The sequence below is a fragment of the Hipposideros armiger genome, unplaced genomic scaffold (assembly GCF_001890085.2).
Source record: "Hipposideros armiger isolate ML-2016 unplaced genomic scaffold, ASM189008v1 scaffold_73, whole genome shotgun sequence".
NCBI lineage: Eukaryota > Metazoa > Chordata > Mammalia > Chiroptera > Hipposideridae > Hipposideros > Hipposideros armiger.
In genome coordinates, this window is record NW_017731423.1 from 1,516,058 (window position 1) to 1,530,592 (window position 14,535).

At 38.0% G+C, this 14,535-nt stretch overlaps 1 protein-coding gene and 1 pseudogene across 8 annotated transcripts in view; one reads left to right on the forward strand and one right to left on the reverse strand.

The window, feature by feature from the left end:
* Positions 1-14,535, forward strand: part of NRG1 (neuregulin 1) — a 1,026,954-nt gene that overhangs the window by 564,913 nt on the left and 447,506 nt on the right. The window lies entirely within an intron of this gene.
* On the reverse strand, positions 7,486-11,414 carry LOC109382951 (midkine pseudogene; annotated as a pseudogene).

The window sequence follows — 14,535 nt, forward strand, 5'->3', positions numbered from 1 at the left end:
TTTTGGGAGGAGGGAGAGGGGCGATACAGGTCTTGCTTTTCACAGGAGTAAAGGTTACACTGTTCAAGCACCTTGAATCATTAACGCTTTCTTCCGCAGGAGTGACTAAGCTCAAATCCATCAGTGGAATACATGCCACAACCCTTTCCCCTTGTTTCCGGTCCTTTGCTTCTTAGGAATGTGCTCAAACCACAGCATTCCTGATCACCACCATTAGGTGACAAAAAGGAAAAATGAGTGGCAGTGAACCAGAAGCAGTTAGGCCATCTATTTTACCCTAACAAGTGTTTGGAGATGAGGAATTTCTGTAAATTAGCAAGCACAGTAGTAATATAGATATATAAGATATTAACAACATTCAGAAGTATAATTTCTGTAAATTTTATTCTGGTCTCTCTCAGGTAGTAAGAATGATGTCTTGCTTTTAACCCCCATCTCTTATTTTTCTAAGCTGGTATTTTTTTAACTATAACAGTGAAAACAGCCTCAGTTTATTTTTTTCCCATAATGATTGGTGATACTTATACTGTAATTGCTAGACATTACTTAATACTCATATTTACTAATTTTTGCCAAAATCTCAGTAAAGAATAGATTGGAATGACAAGTACTTATGCATTAGTCCTGCTACTAATATAAAATGCATATTATTATTACTGCTCTTATTTAAAAACGATAGTATTCAAATAAAGTTCACCCTTCATAATTTCATGAAATTAACAGTTAAGGAGCCCCATTGAGGTAGGGTTGAAGTTGGTAACATCTGCAGTCTTTTCTAGTTCTACTTCTTTTTGGTTTTAATTTTCAATAGTCACCCGAGTATCTGGTTAATTTCAGTGTGGAAAAAAAATGATACCCAGTGTTAATACGATTCTACTTTCAATCTCATGATGGTATTGTTCATTAGTTTTTTTGTTTGTTTGTTTTTTGTTGTTGTTTTTTTGTTAGCTTTTTATGTGTGAGTGGGTTAGAGAACACTTCTGATTTTTTCTACATTGTATAGTATGTCAGTTCATTAGATTGACTTTCATCCTTATCCCACTGTCTATCAATGACTGTCGTGTATGTAAGCCAAAAACAGCATTCCCTAGTTTACATGATAGAGAATTAAAGTACATTTTCTTAGACCCTTTGGAAAGAAAGAAACAGCTTCCATAATTTAGACATATATAAATATATGTTTGTGTGTGTGTGTCAATGTGTGTGTGTGTGTACTATGCACCAGGTTAAATTCCCTCTTATCCCTTTAGGAATAAACTTAAATCTCCTGTTTCTGAAACCAAAGAGAATTTCCCACCAAAGAAATGCTTGCAAAGAAACGTAGGGAAATAACTCAAATGACTGACTCAGACTTAAGACACTTTGATAGCTCATTCTGCACCAAGTAACGCAGCCTCAAAGCAGGCTTGTGCCAACTTGGTGGGAAAAGTCTTTCCTTAAAAGCTCATTATCTGCCATAGGAAATGCTGCAGTGCACCTTGCATCACCAGGCCAATTAGTGCACCGGAAAGACGCGTGATATTTCCTGTTGGCAGCCATGAAGTGACAGAGTTGGAAGGCTGCTCCCTCTGTCGAGTGCCAAGGCCCAAAAAATCACGCAAGGAGATGAAATAGCGCATGCCAAGAAAATAGCAACTGCAGGAAGAAGCAAATAATGCAAGGTTTTGTGTCTCTGCTACATATGTAAATACTCATTTACCAGGAGCAGTTTCAAACTGACAGCTTTTGGATTTGCAAGGATATTGTTAGCCAGGGTGCTCTTGAGTGGACAAGATGAACAAGCAAACAACGGTATCATGAGGGGGCCTCGGTGGTGGGAAACTCACTCATTCCTGCTTTAGCTCCAGCAGTGTGGGAACGGGGAGAAGGCCAAAGATTTCAAGGCGGTTTCTAAGTTTCCTCTAGCAAACAGCCAGACGAGGCCATGACTGTAACATTACCCTCTGCCAGGTTCTAAAATCTCTTTCTGATGGCCGTTCTAAGATCTGTGAAGGACTATCTGCCTTTGACCAATAAGAGAAGAAACACAGGGTCCATGAAGAAAACGTTGCCATGACATCAGCCATGTAATTCATACTGGGGCTGGGTTGGGGTTTGAAGCACTATAGGGTTCTGTAGACACATGTTTCCCCCTCAGTGGAACACACAGAGTTTCTGAGGGAGCAGAAGTAGAGGGCAACCCTCATCTCACCCACACTCCTGAGTATAATAGCTGTCCTGCTCCAGAGGCGTCTTCTAGACAAAGGCTGCAGGCCTTGTCCCTACACATTCCCCAATTCAAACACACTGCCTGACCGCTTTTACACCTCGCCTTTTATTCTCTGACATATACCTAGCAAAAATACATTATTGCTAATCAGGAAACTCCACAGGGCATCAGGAGGCCCCTTAGTGAGAATTTAAGTTTGATGCTGTTCCTTTTAACATTTAACTGACATGAGCTATACTGAGAGCTTGAACTATAACTGTGGAACATAGAATGAGAGGAAAGGGTCCTTCTCTAAATCTCCAAAGAAAAGTGCTGAGGTAGCCTGTGGGGCAGCCAGAGGTTCCTGGAAGATAACAGAAATGAAGCTGCAGAAAGAGAGATGGTTAAAGGCAAATTTCTCTTGTTTTGAAATATTGCTCCTGTTGGGTGGGTCTACAACAGAAAGTACTACCTTCTCTTTCTTCCATCCTTCCCTGTACATCTCAGGCTGCTACTCCGAGGACCTAGAACTCTGGAGTGGTGGGAATAGAGACTGTCCGCTGGGATAGAAGAGATTAGAGAGTAAGGAATTCAGGGAAATTAATCCTGAGAGAAGTAGAGAATCCTAAAACGTTTTGAGCAGAGAAAAATCAATAAATTGAATACAGGAACAAAAGATGGTAGGAGGTTATCCTGGGGGTGCAAGTGAGGACAAAAAGGACTGGATTCATGTCATTGCAGTAAAAATAGAAAAGAAAACAAGTGTTAACAATGTGTCAAAGATGTTAAGTAACAGAATTTCTGACTGAAGGAATGTAAGAGGCAAAGGAAAGGAAGAAATAAAGCATGACTCTGATGTTTCTTGACTAGGAAACTGGTGAAGGAGTAGGTGTAATGAAATAGGAAAGTTGGAAGAATAGATTAATTTGGGAGCAGAGATAACTTATTTTTAGATAAATCGAGTTTATCCAATGTATGTGTTCTGTCTTAGGGCTCAATCACAAATGTTTGTATAAATTTATGTATTTATAGAATACTATTAATTTGAAAAAAATACATATAGTTTGCTAAATGATGGAAACAAGTTAAAAAGTCATGTCATGATTCCACTTTGTAAAGAAAAATATGTTTTGCATATATATATGTAAAAAGGAAGATTTAATGTTATATCCTTTGGGGTGTTAATAAGAGTAGTGAATAGTATTATTTTCTTTAGTTTACATGGCTTTGCCAAACATTCCAATTAGTCTACCTTAAATGTAATTTTTTGTTTGTTTGTCACAGAACATTTAAAGTAAGTTATTTTTCAAAAACTTGACAATTGAAATTATTGAGGTTGTTCTCCTGGCCAAAGAAAAGATATACCTCCCGGAGAGTTGACAGAACCCTACAAATACCTTTGCAGCTCAACGGAATTGTAAGGATGAAGAGTTTTCTTTTTCTCCAATGGTTCTTGACCTTGTAGATACTGTGATTACATTTTATGAAACCAAAATCAGAATACATGATTCAAAAATAAGGCAGATTTTTAAAAATTGTATCTGAAAATTCTATGGATAGAAGAGGATGTGTAGAATTGATCCCAGTGTACAACTGCCTGGGATCTTACTGGTGCTTCTTCACAGGGAAAGAAACCTGGCTTCTCAGACCATAAAGGAAAAGGAGGAAATGACCCATAGCTTCCTCTAATATTAGTTGAATCATCAAAAATTCTCATTTTTGGACAGTTTTATCTGACCCTGGCCACTAAAATTTCTTAACTAAGTTCTGTTTTTTAATGTTTTATCCCTGAGTTTTAGCAAGGATCACATGAAAATGACCATTTCCATACTTTTGAAACATTATGTTTGAAAATACATGTTGTCTAATAAATAAATGTCATTCAGGATTTCTGGTATAAAGATCTATATGATAAATTTTTACTTCAAGTTTTTCCATAAAAGTTTTGATTCTCCTTTAAAATTGTTACGCTTCTCTTTATATGTTAAAATTATGGAATTTATCACTAGTTTCATTTTACATGACGAGGTCACTCAAAGTTGATTATAGTGCTCATTTGCTTCTCTTACATATGTCATGACTTACAAAATTGTGTTTCTATGTGCATCACCTCATTGCCTTGATTTATTAAAGTTGCATACTACCTCAAATTCACTTTGGGAAAAATTGGGAGTATATGCTATAAATAAATACCGATAATGTTGTATTTCCACATATAAACAAATTATAAAAATATGCAAATATGCAACATCTTGATAAGGGATAAAGTGATATTCTGTTGCCCACAACTCAAGAGAAAATTATAAATCCTATAGTGACTGTAAGAGTAGTAGAACCTTCTTATAATAGTATCGTTTTATTACGGATGTGTTTCTTTAGGAAGATTTTAAAAGATGTTCTAATCTTCATTTTAGTTGTTCAGTTTTGCCATTAAACTTCAGTGTGTATAGGCCTAACTGTGAAGCATTAAACCTATAGGATGAATTTTTGCTTGCAAAGAAATTCATAAAGCTAGAATTATCATTGAAATGTTTATACAAGAGAAAGTGATGAGGCTGGGTTAGAAAACTGGGAAAACTGAAGGTTGCCGAAAATCTCTCTCTTTGTAATTTTGCTACCTTTTGCACCCTAATCACTGGTATTTGTGGGGCTTAATTTTAACCACTATAAAGAAACTAGAATAGGAACAGCTCTTAGAGGAGTGGAAAATCTCTGAGATATTTTTCCAATCCCTAAAAAGCTTGGCCAGCCTTTCCTTTTCATTCTTACCCCCCATGTTTGGTCTTCATTAAACATCTTACTGACATAGGCTAAATACTCTGAAGTTATAAGCCAAATTTCATTTCAATTCATATCTCACAACAATTCCATATATATTACCAAATTCAATTCTTATAATAGTTTGTTGTTTCAATTTTTAGCTTAGGGAACTTAGGCTCTGCAAGGTAAGAAGTAATTTGCCCAAATTCACAACTTTTTGATAATAGTGCAGTCAGATCAAATCCATGTTTGGGGGCTCTACTTTCTATACTCCTCCAGTTTAATGGAACAAGATTATAATAAAGTTCATATCAGCAAAAGGAAAAGGACAGTGACTTAGTGATTGAAATATTATGACATGACAGGTAAATAGATATGACAGGAATATCTAATAGATAATATCTAATAAATAGATAAATAGATATGACAGGAAGTGTGACCACTCTGTGCTTTGATAATTGTTTTGCCTTTCTGACACTATACTAATTCTTGCTCATACAAATCTCCCCTTCTCCATACCCCACCTCTAATTCTTAACCTCATACATAAGAGACTTTCATTTAGTGTCTCATTTTTTTCTTTCCTTGACAGGTATGTTGTAAGAATTGATTAATACTCTTAGTAACATTCAAGTTGTCAGTTCTAATGGGTACTTTACTTCCTGGTTAACCCAACACCCTGTCAGGGCCCTTGAAGTGGGACAAAGACAGTTGAAAGATGTAATGTATCCTTTTGGTTCTTAATAAAGAACTGCGGACTAAAAAACAAACAGTCGTGTGGTTTGAACCCACTGACAAACTGAAGGTCATGGCTGACAGAGCCTCTATACCAGTGATTCTCAAACTTCTAGTTACATAAATAGCACCTGCGTGAGGAAAAAAAAAATTTTAAAAAAAGCAGATTCCCAGCTCCCACACACCCTATTATAGCTGGTAAATCTAGGATAAGACAAAAAAGGCTCATTTTAATCAGTTTTTCAGATGATTCTAAGTTTAATCACCAACTGTTTGTCCAGATCTGTAGAATTTCCCAGGACGCAGGACTTTCAGTCTTAGGTCAACCAGGATTGTTGGTCACTGAGATTTCAAGGCAGGTGATCAAGGTTTCACTTTCTAAAGTACTGTTGTAATTTCGGTTTGGTTCCAGGAGATTGGCCCAATTCAGGACTAACAAGAAAAATCTATTTGGGGCGATTTGGGGATTAGCAATTCTCCCAAAGTGGACCTTGCCTCATTTACTGAATATCTATAGGCGAAGTTTAAATAGATGCACTTTACTAAGATTGATAGGCAAACTGCAATTTGATGATCACTGCCATTGAGTCTCAGAATCAGAGAGCTGTTTAGCTTGACAACAAATGAAATTACCAAACTACCTTCTTTGAGTGAGACTGGGAGTGAGAAGCTGTCTAGGGTGTTTTTTGAGCAAAGATGCATTTAGTCTAAAACAGCTAAAGGAGTCTACTATCAGAATGCTATCTTACACCATCAGGATTAAGATGGTTTTGCTTTTTGTTTTTGTTTTTTAAATAAATGAGGTCCTTTTTGTGGTTGAAAATGCCTTGGCCCACCTGAAAGTTTGTCTCTGTCTTTGGGACAGCTTAGCCCTGGAATCAAACCTGAAAATAAAATAATAAAATAAAATAAAATAAAATTATAATGATATTAAAGAAAACGCTGATGGATTTCTAAATCCCTCTCCTTTATTTCCTGCTCCCTCCTATTACTTTCTTTCTCTCTTTAAATAATATATGTGCTCTAGAAAGAGAAGACAAATACTGTAAATATTAAGCAGAGTGGAAAGGAATTTTAACTTCATTACCCTTCCAGACTGATGCAGATGAGCTGGCCATAAAGTGAAGCGAGTTCTTTTGGTTCGTAGCCCATGAATTGAAGTGTGGATATTAGGGGTGGAAAAGGCTATTAGATCACCAGTTCACTCTCCTCTATAGTAGCAATTAAATTTGTTTTCTTTTCCTCAGCTTTCTTCTTGCTCAAAAAAAAAAAATGCATTTCAGCTCCTCCTCAAAGAGAGTAAGGCCAAACATAGAACACGTCTCCTAACATGTGTGATGCTGGAGGAGGAGGAGGCAGGGAGAAAATGGAGGAGGAGTGGGAATCACAGTGAGCCTAAAGGATAACTGGCTGCTCCCTTCGGCTAATGGGAACAGTTTGGCAGCCAGATGCAGCCCTCTGAGAATCAACCAGCATCTATTATATGCTCCAACTCTTAGTTTTTTTTGGTTTTGGGGTTTTTTTGTTTGTTTGTTTTATATATTAAAAAAAAGGCTTTTATTGGGGAAAAAATGACAGTTTGTTTCTTAGTAATGGCATCATTGTGGAGAAGAACAAAGGGCGCACGGGAATCACATCCTTTGGGGGGAAGGCTCAAGCAGCCCAGAATCCCTCGTCCCTACCCACTTTGGGCGCTTGGGAGTGGGGGCAGGGCGGGAAAGGGAAGAGGCAGGGCAGGATTGATAAGGCTGATGAGTAACAAAAGGCACTGGTGTGTTACATCTTGGGCCTGTGGGAGGAAGGGCATGGGCCAGGAGCTAGTCCTTTCCCTTCCCTTTCTTGGCTTTGGCCTTGGCTTTGGTCTTGGGGGTGCAGGGCTTGGTCACACGGATGGTCTCCTGGCACTGGGCATTGTCCCGCGCCTTCTTCAGGGTGCCTTGGCGGGCTTTGGTGCCTGAGCCCCCATCACAGGATCCCCAGTTCTCAAACTAGTACTTGCAGTCAGCTCCAAACTCCTCCGTCCAGTTGCAGGACACCCTGCATCGGACGCGCTGAGTCTGCGCCCCGCAGGCACCTTCGCGGAAACCCACGCCACAGTCCTTGCTGCTGGGGGTGCAGGGCCCCACTCCGAGCACTCGCTCCCGGGGCTGCCCGTCTTCACTTTTTCTTTTTGGCCACCGCAGAGGTGAGCGCCAGCAGGGTGAGGAGGGCGAGGAGGAGGAAGCTTCGGTGCTGCACCTCGCTCACTGCCTGCGCTGCAGCTGCTTTGCTCCCTCCTGTGCCGTGCGGGGGCCAGTCCTGCTCGGTCGCTGCGGCCCTCCAATTCTTAGTTTTAATGTACAACTGACTGAGAAATGTCTGTGCTGTTATTATCACTGAGAAATGTCTGTGCTGTTATTATCGCAGAACAGGAAAACAGAAATGCACCATGAACTCCATTCCAGGACTCAAGATGGGAATGAGAGAAAACTGCAAGAACAAAAACAAAAATTAAAACAAACAAAAAAACAAGACACGTTATCATTCTAGCCTCCAGGGATCACCTCCTTAAACTATTTTGTAAAATCCCTCAACTCTTTATCTCAGGCACAGGAGCTGTATGTGCACTACATACATTACTTTTTGCCTATTTTTGAGGGGTTTCTTTCTTTCGACTGTACTTAATGTTTTCCCTTATCTGAGTGTTAAGTCCGTGTGAAGCTCCCCAAATTTTCTCTAAGTTCTGGAAGAGAAGCAAAACACTGCAAAGTTCAATGAGTTTTCTGTTCGATTTGTTTTATGACAGACTTCATCATGTTCACGTTTTTCTGAGTTTTGGGGACAGCACTATATAACTTCAACACCCCCTGGAACATTACAAAAAACTATAGAATTGCCTCCTTTTTGAGTCACATTTATTACATTATTTTGCATAGCTTATTTAACCACTTCAGGTGTCTTTGTTTTGATACTTTGTTCATTTGGGGTTTTCACTGTCTTTTGGTGGGCTGCAGGGACACACATAACTCGCTTATTTTTCTCAGTTGGGCAGTTTTGAGTATAAAGTGATTGTGTATTCCAGAAATAAGTGTGTAAATCTTTTCTCCTACCATAGAGGGATTCAATTTTGGTAGTCTATAAAGTAGACAATTGGTCTTGAATTATGAGTTGATAAGTAGATCTGCTTATAAGAAAAATATCAATTGAAGCCATAGTTTGTGGCTTCTCATTGCCTTATTTAGGTTTTCATTGTTTGGCAATTTTAAATTCTGCCAGGAAACTTCCAGGTAGAATGTAATGAAATAAACTATTTAAGAAGTTTCTGTATTTATATCTCTTTATTCATATAGTTTTTAAATTATTATTATTATCATTATTTTTTATTCCTTCTCAGTGTATTGGCTGATAAAAATGCTATTTTTGGTTCTTCATCTGTGTGGGCTCAAGAGTATGTCACTGAGTTCATTTTAAAAGCCTCTGGTTGCACATCTGTCATGTTCTCAGAAAATATTACCCCAGAAAAATCCATCAACATGACACAAAAGCCCCTTCATGTACTGCACAACTGGCATGCAAACGAGTAAAAGAAACCAATGAAATGCAAAAAGTGATCTATACAGAGGCCTCAAAAGACATTAAAAAGTTAAATCCTATAATACAATAAGGGACTCCATTAGGGGTTCATTCTTATGGGTTTCTTTAACAGGTTTCTAAAATTGAAATGCTGTGCTAGGCAGAGCATTGTATAATTATAAGTTGCTCATGCTTTGGAATCAAATGTCCTGTTTTCTGTTTCTTTCCAGTTTAGCTTTGCTACTTACTAATATTTTTAATTTGGTCAAGACAACTAATGTAAGCTCTAGTTTCCATATATATAAAAAGAATATAATAATACCTAAATTGAAGTGGTTGTTAGCAGAATTCACATGAACACATCTAAAACAATTAGCCCATTGCTGGACATTTAGGATCTGAATAAATAGTTGTGTGATATTTAGAAGGGTAGGGATGATGATGATTATCAGTAATCTTATTTGTCATATTTTGGCAAAACAAATTAAATAATTATAATCATTGCCATAAGTTGCCATTTTATTGAGCAATTACTATGTCCCATTCCCTGTGAAAAGAACTTTCCTTTTTTTCTCTGTACTAAATCTTCACAACCAGCTTATGAGATGGGTAATATTCTCATCTGCCATATAAGGAAACTAAAGATTTTTTAAAGAGTCTAGTGTCTTCCTCAAGGTTACCAGTGTATTCGTTTCCTAGGGCTCAGTAACAAAATCGCACAAACTGGGTGGCTTAAACAACAGAACTTTACTCTCTGAAAGCTCTGGAGTGCAGAAGTCTGAAAGCAAGGTGTCAGCAGTGTTGGTTCATTCTGAGGGCTGTGAAGGAAGGACCTGGTCCAGGCCTCTCTCTCTGTGGCTTATACATGGCGGTTCTCCCTGAGTCTCTTCACACCACCTTCCCCCCATACATTTCTGTTTCTGGGTTCACATTTCCCCTTTGGTGAAGGACTATAGTCATATTAGATGAGGGCTCATCCTAAGGAGTCCATTTTAACTCAATACCTCTGTAAAGACACTATCTCCAAATAAGGTCACAGTCTGAGGTACTGGTTGTTAGGACTTTACATATCTTTTATTGCGGGACGGAGTGCCACCTATAACAACCAGGTAGTAAATGGTCAAGCTGAAGTTTGAATCTAACTTCACAGGCAGTGCTATGGACTGAATATTTATGTCCCCCTAAAATTCATATGTGGAAGCCCACAGAGGGGAGAGCCTCCTGGATGGGATTAGCACCCTTATATGAAGAGGAAGAGACCAGAGTTCTCTCTCTCTGCCATGTGAGGAGTCAGCAAGAAGGCAGCCTCTGAGAAGGCTCTCTAGAAGACACTGAATCTGCTGGTGTCTTGATCTTGGACTTGTCAGTCTCGAGAACTATGAAAACTAAATGTTTGCTGTTAAGCCACCCAGTCTATGGTATTTTGTTATAGCACCAGTACTATGGCAGGCAATATACTGCATTACCTTGTGCCACAGGACTGTAAGGGGATATGAATCTCACTGGCAGTGCCAGGCAGTCAAATTTATTTGATCTTCACGCCCAGCAGACAAGTTATTTCTTCATATATTGCCAACTCTTTTTACAAGATACATAAAACTTACAGGAGAACATTGGTTTTTCTGTCTGTATATTCCACTGGTTGGCAGGATCCCTCCAACAAGTCATGTTCAGATCATTCTGTGGGAAATTGAAGGCTAAGAAGTGGTCTCTGTGTGTTTATTTTTAGAAATTCTTTAGTCGAAAGTCTAAATATTGAGTCCTTGGTGTAAGACAAAACCAGTCAAAAGTTATATAAACTAGTTGTTTCTAGCTGATGAACCAAAGCAGAAACTGAATTTAAGAAGTGGAATGGCACCGTCAAAGTCAATATGTGCCAGGCAATTAAGGAGATCATTATATTCAGGCTATTGCAGTTAATGAGGACTGGCACCAAGAAAAGGAAAGGCATGTGGAGTCTTATAAATAGTGGAGAACAAAGGTTTCAAGGATTTCTGAAACTGCTGCTGTTTTCCAGGAGCACGGGGATTAAATGATGCTCAACACTGTCAGTTCCTCCTTTTGTTCACGAAGAGTGAATATCATTCAACTCGGAGCAACTCAAAGGTGATCACGAGACACCCCTAGAGTGAGGCTAAGCAGAGACTCACACATAGTCTCTCGAGAATTCTTGTTAGCATTGTCCCTGTAAAATCACTTAGACTATCTGTGGAGAGGTGGTTGCAAAAGTCAATTGTTTTAGAGTCCTGCAGATCAGGCTCCTTAAAAGAGAGCTACTTGAAATGAAAGAAAAAGAAATAATAATATCAAAGATTATATTAAAATAAAAGAGACAGGATGTAAACACGGAGGGTGCCAGTGCTGTGGATTCCGTGAGGTCGGTGGAGGAAAATCCTTCAGCTCTACAGCACCATTCATTGAGCTTGAAGCTTGGGTGCCAGCGATATTGGTGATGTTGTCTTGGTTCTCATATATGATCAATGACCAGAGCTTTTCACCAGGCTTCATTTGTGGTCCAGACAGTGGCTCATGATAGGATAAATCTCACCTATGCATGATCTGCTGCAGTAGGGAGTCCTTTGAAGTTCATATCAAGTAATTGAGCTTCAGTTTGCAAGATTCTTCAGATCTTGGAGGAAAAAGGCCAGCGGCAAGGCAACTGAGGATCCCAATAGGAATCTGGGCATTTGGCTTTTAGTTCTTAGTGATGCTGAGTCAGGGAAAGGGAGAAAAATTGGAAATGTTAGTTTGGAGAGTTGTAGCCAGATATTGAAGGACACCAGAATATTTGAAAATTTGATGAAGACTGAAAATTTGGTGAAAGTAACAAAAACTAGTCCAATTTACAGGTAGGTACCCAAACCAGTTTTTCCACAGATGTGGAGGAAGTCATTTAAATCTCTCCAGATAAATCGGCATTTGCATTTTCATCACTTACTTGCAATTTATAAAAAGGTACAAAAGAGTTCAAACAAAACAAACATGTCTATAATCTGATAAACTGGCAGGGTGTGCTATAGTTTTCTACTGAAACAAAATATTCCTTTCTGTAGTCACCTCTCTTTTGATGAAAGATATTCTCAAAGAAAGATCATTCTTGATCACAAATAAGGCTGGTATCATCTGATTGGGCCTGGTTATTTACAAAGGTGCAGCGAGAATGATAATTTACCACATAGGACTCCTTATGTTTGCTTTTCTGGAAGTTTCCATAAGGAATCTCAGATTGGATTTTTACAAGCCTCTTGAGGCTAGAAAGAAAACCCAAGAGCTTACCAACAGATTTCACCTGTATTATGTAGTGATTTGGGTGAACTCTTTTCTGGAGGTCCCCAAAATGTTCCACAATTCTTCATCCAGCCAGGGAGTGGCCTTCCACATTCACCTGTAAGGCTAGGAAACTTGTATGCCAGGAATTAGGCCAGTTTTCCCAGGAGGGCTCTATAAACATGGCTCTATAAAGTCGACCTTAGGTCCTTAAATGTGTCTGGTTGTAGCTCATTAAATGAGTGTCATTCTCAAATAAACACTCCAGGAAATCCCATGGTTGCATACCTACTGTTTTCAATATGCCTGCTAACAAGGAAGACAGATTCATATTGAACCTATGCAAATAACTATATTGCCATGAAAATAAGAACACTCACTAAGAGTTTCTGAATTCTGCAACAGTCAGGCAGGAAGAAAAAGATACCATTTGCAAATGTTCTATTTTTCTTCATAAAAGCATGTGCTACTAAGCTGTTAGGAGTTAACGATAGCTTAAGAGAAAGAAAAAGAGGTCCCCTATGTCAAGAAATAGACCATTAAAACATCAACAATATTCCAAAACTGACACTTATCCTTTATTAGTTCATTCAGTCCTATGTAAGTCTTATTCTGCTTCATCATGGCTTTGCAGTTTCAGAAACACATCTACTTCTCCAGGGTTCTGGAGACCCTGCCTCAGTCCACTGGTGTGGTTACAGAGTTGTTTAAGCAATGCCATCAGAAGGCTCTGCCCTAAACCAAAAGTAACTAGCATAGCACTTTTCCGTGGGGCTGTGAGACAATCCTTTGTTTAAGACAAAATGCTCTGACCTGTAGCTGATTCACAAGAGCTTTCAGACAAGCACCAAAATAAAGCAATAATTTGCTGTAGATGAAAACAAACAAACAAACAAAACTTATTGATAGTTTTCAAAAGTCAAAGATCTGATGAGGATTCGTTACAAGTATCTCCATTTGGAAACTTAGAAGTAGTTAGTTTCAAATATAAGAAGTAAAGTTGTGACCACGTTAATAATTTTTAAAATAGCTGAAACTATGACTGATAACACTATATTGTTGTTGTCTAATATCAGGCAAAGCAACCCCAGGACTCAAATGAATAGAATTATATTATGGGGAGAAGGACATTGAAGATTCTCTAGGAACTTCCCATATTTCCATATAGCATACAATTTCTGAAATAATTATAGTAGTGACATTTTACCCACACAGATTTATCTAAGGGAAGGCTAAGCATTGCTTCTGATTTGACAATGACTCCCATGCAACTCATCAATAGTAACATATCAAATAAACCTGATTGTTTTTAGCATCTCTTTTTATAAGGTGTAATAACAAATTCTTTGTAAATTTCAGGAATCCTTTGGGACATATTAAAAAAGAGTTTTACATGCAAAATATATTACTAAGGGATCAGTTTCAGAAGGGAAAATATCTTAAGTTGTCCAAAGATTTTAACACTTGATTAAGATAAGATCATGGGTTCCTGAGAAACAACACTTGGCTACCTGTTTAATTAAAGTGACAGTAAAAGATTTTAACAGTAAACATAGATGGTGACATGATTGTAAAGAATCTGAGCTTTTATAAAAGTAAGAAGACTTTGTTCGCTTACATAATCAAAGATATTATAAAGTTAGTATAAAATACAGGAAATTATTCTGAGACACAGAGTCTTTGACTTCTAGGCAGATTACTTTGAAGGTGAAGAAAAACATTTACAATCTCTTCTTAGGAGTACATAAATGATCCAAGAAAAGTTTGTCTTTAACAGAGAGAAAAACAAATTCCATTTTCCATCAGTATAGTATTTGATACTAAAGCTCTTTTTGAAAAATCTTGTAAATGGATCCATCAAAGCTTCGTCAGCTTTGACTACAGAAAATAAAGTTCCTTTTCCATACTTTCTACAACTTTCTGTACCCATTCAAGTTTTGTCCTGTTAACAGATAGTCATTTAGGATAAAGTTGCTCTTTTTTTTCTTTAACAAAATACATTCTGCAAATCGTGTATACAAAGTTGTACCACTC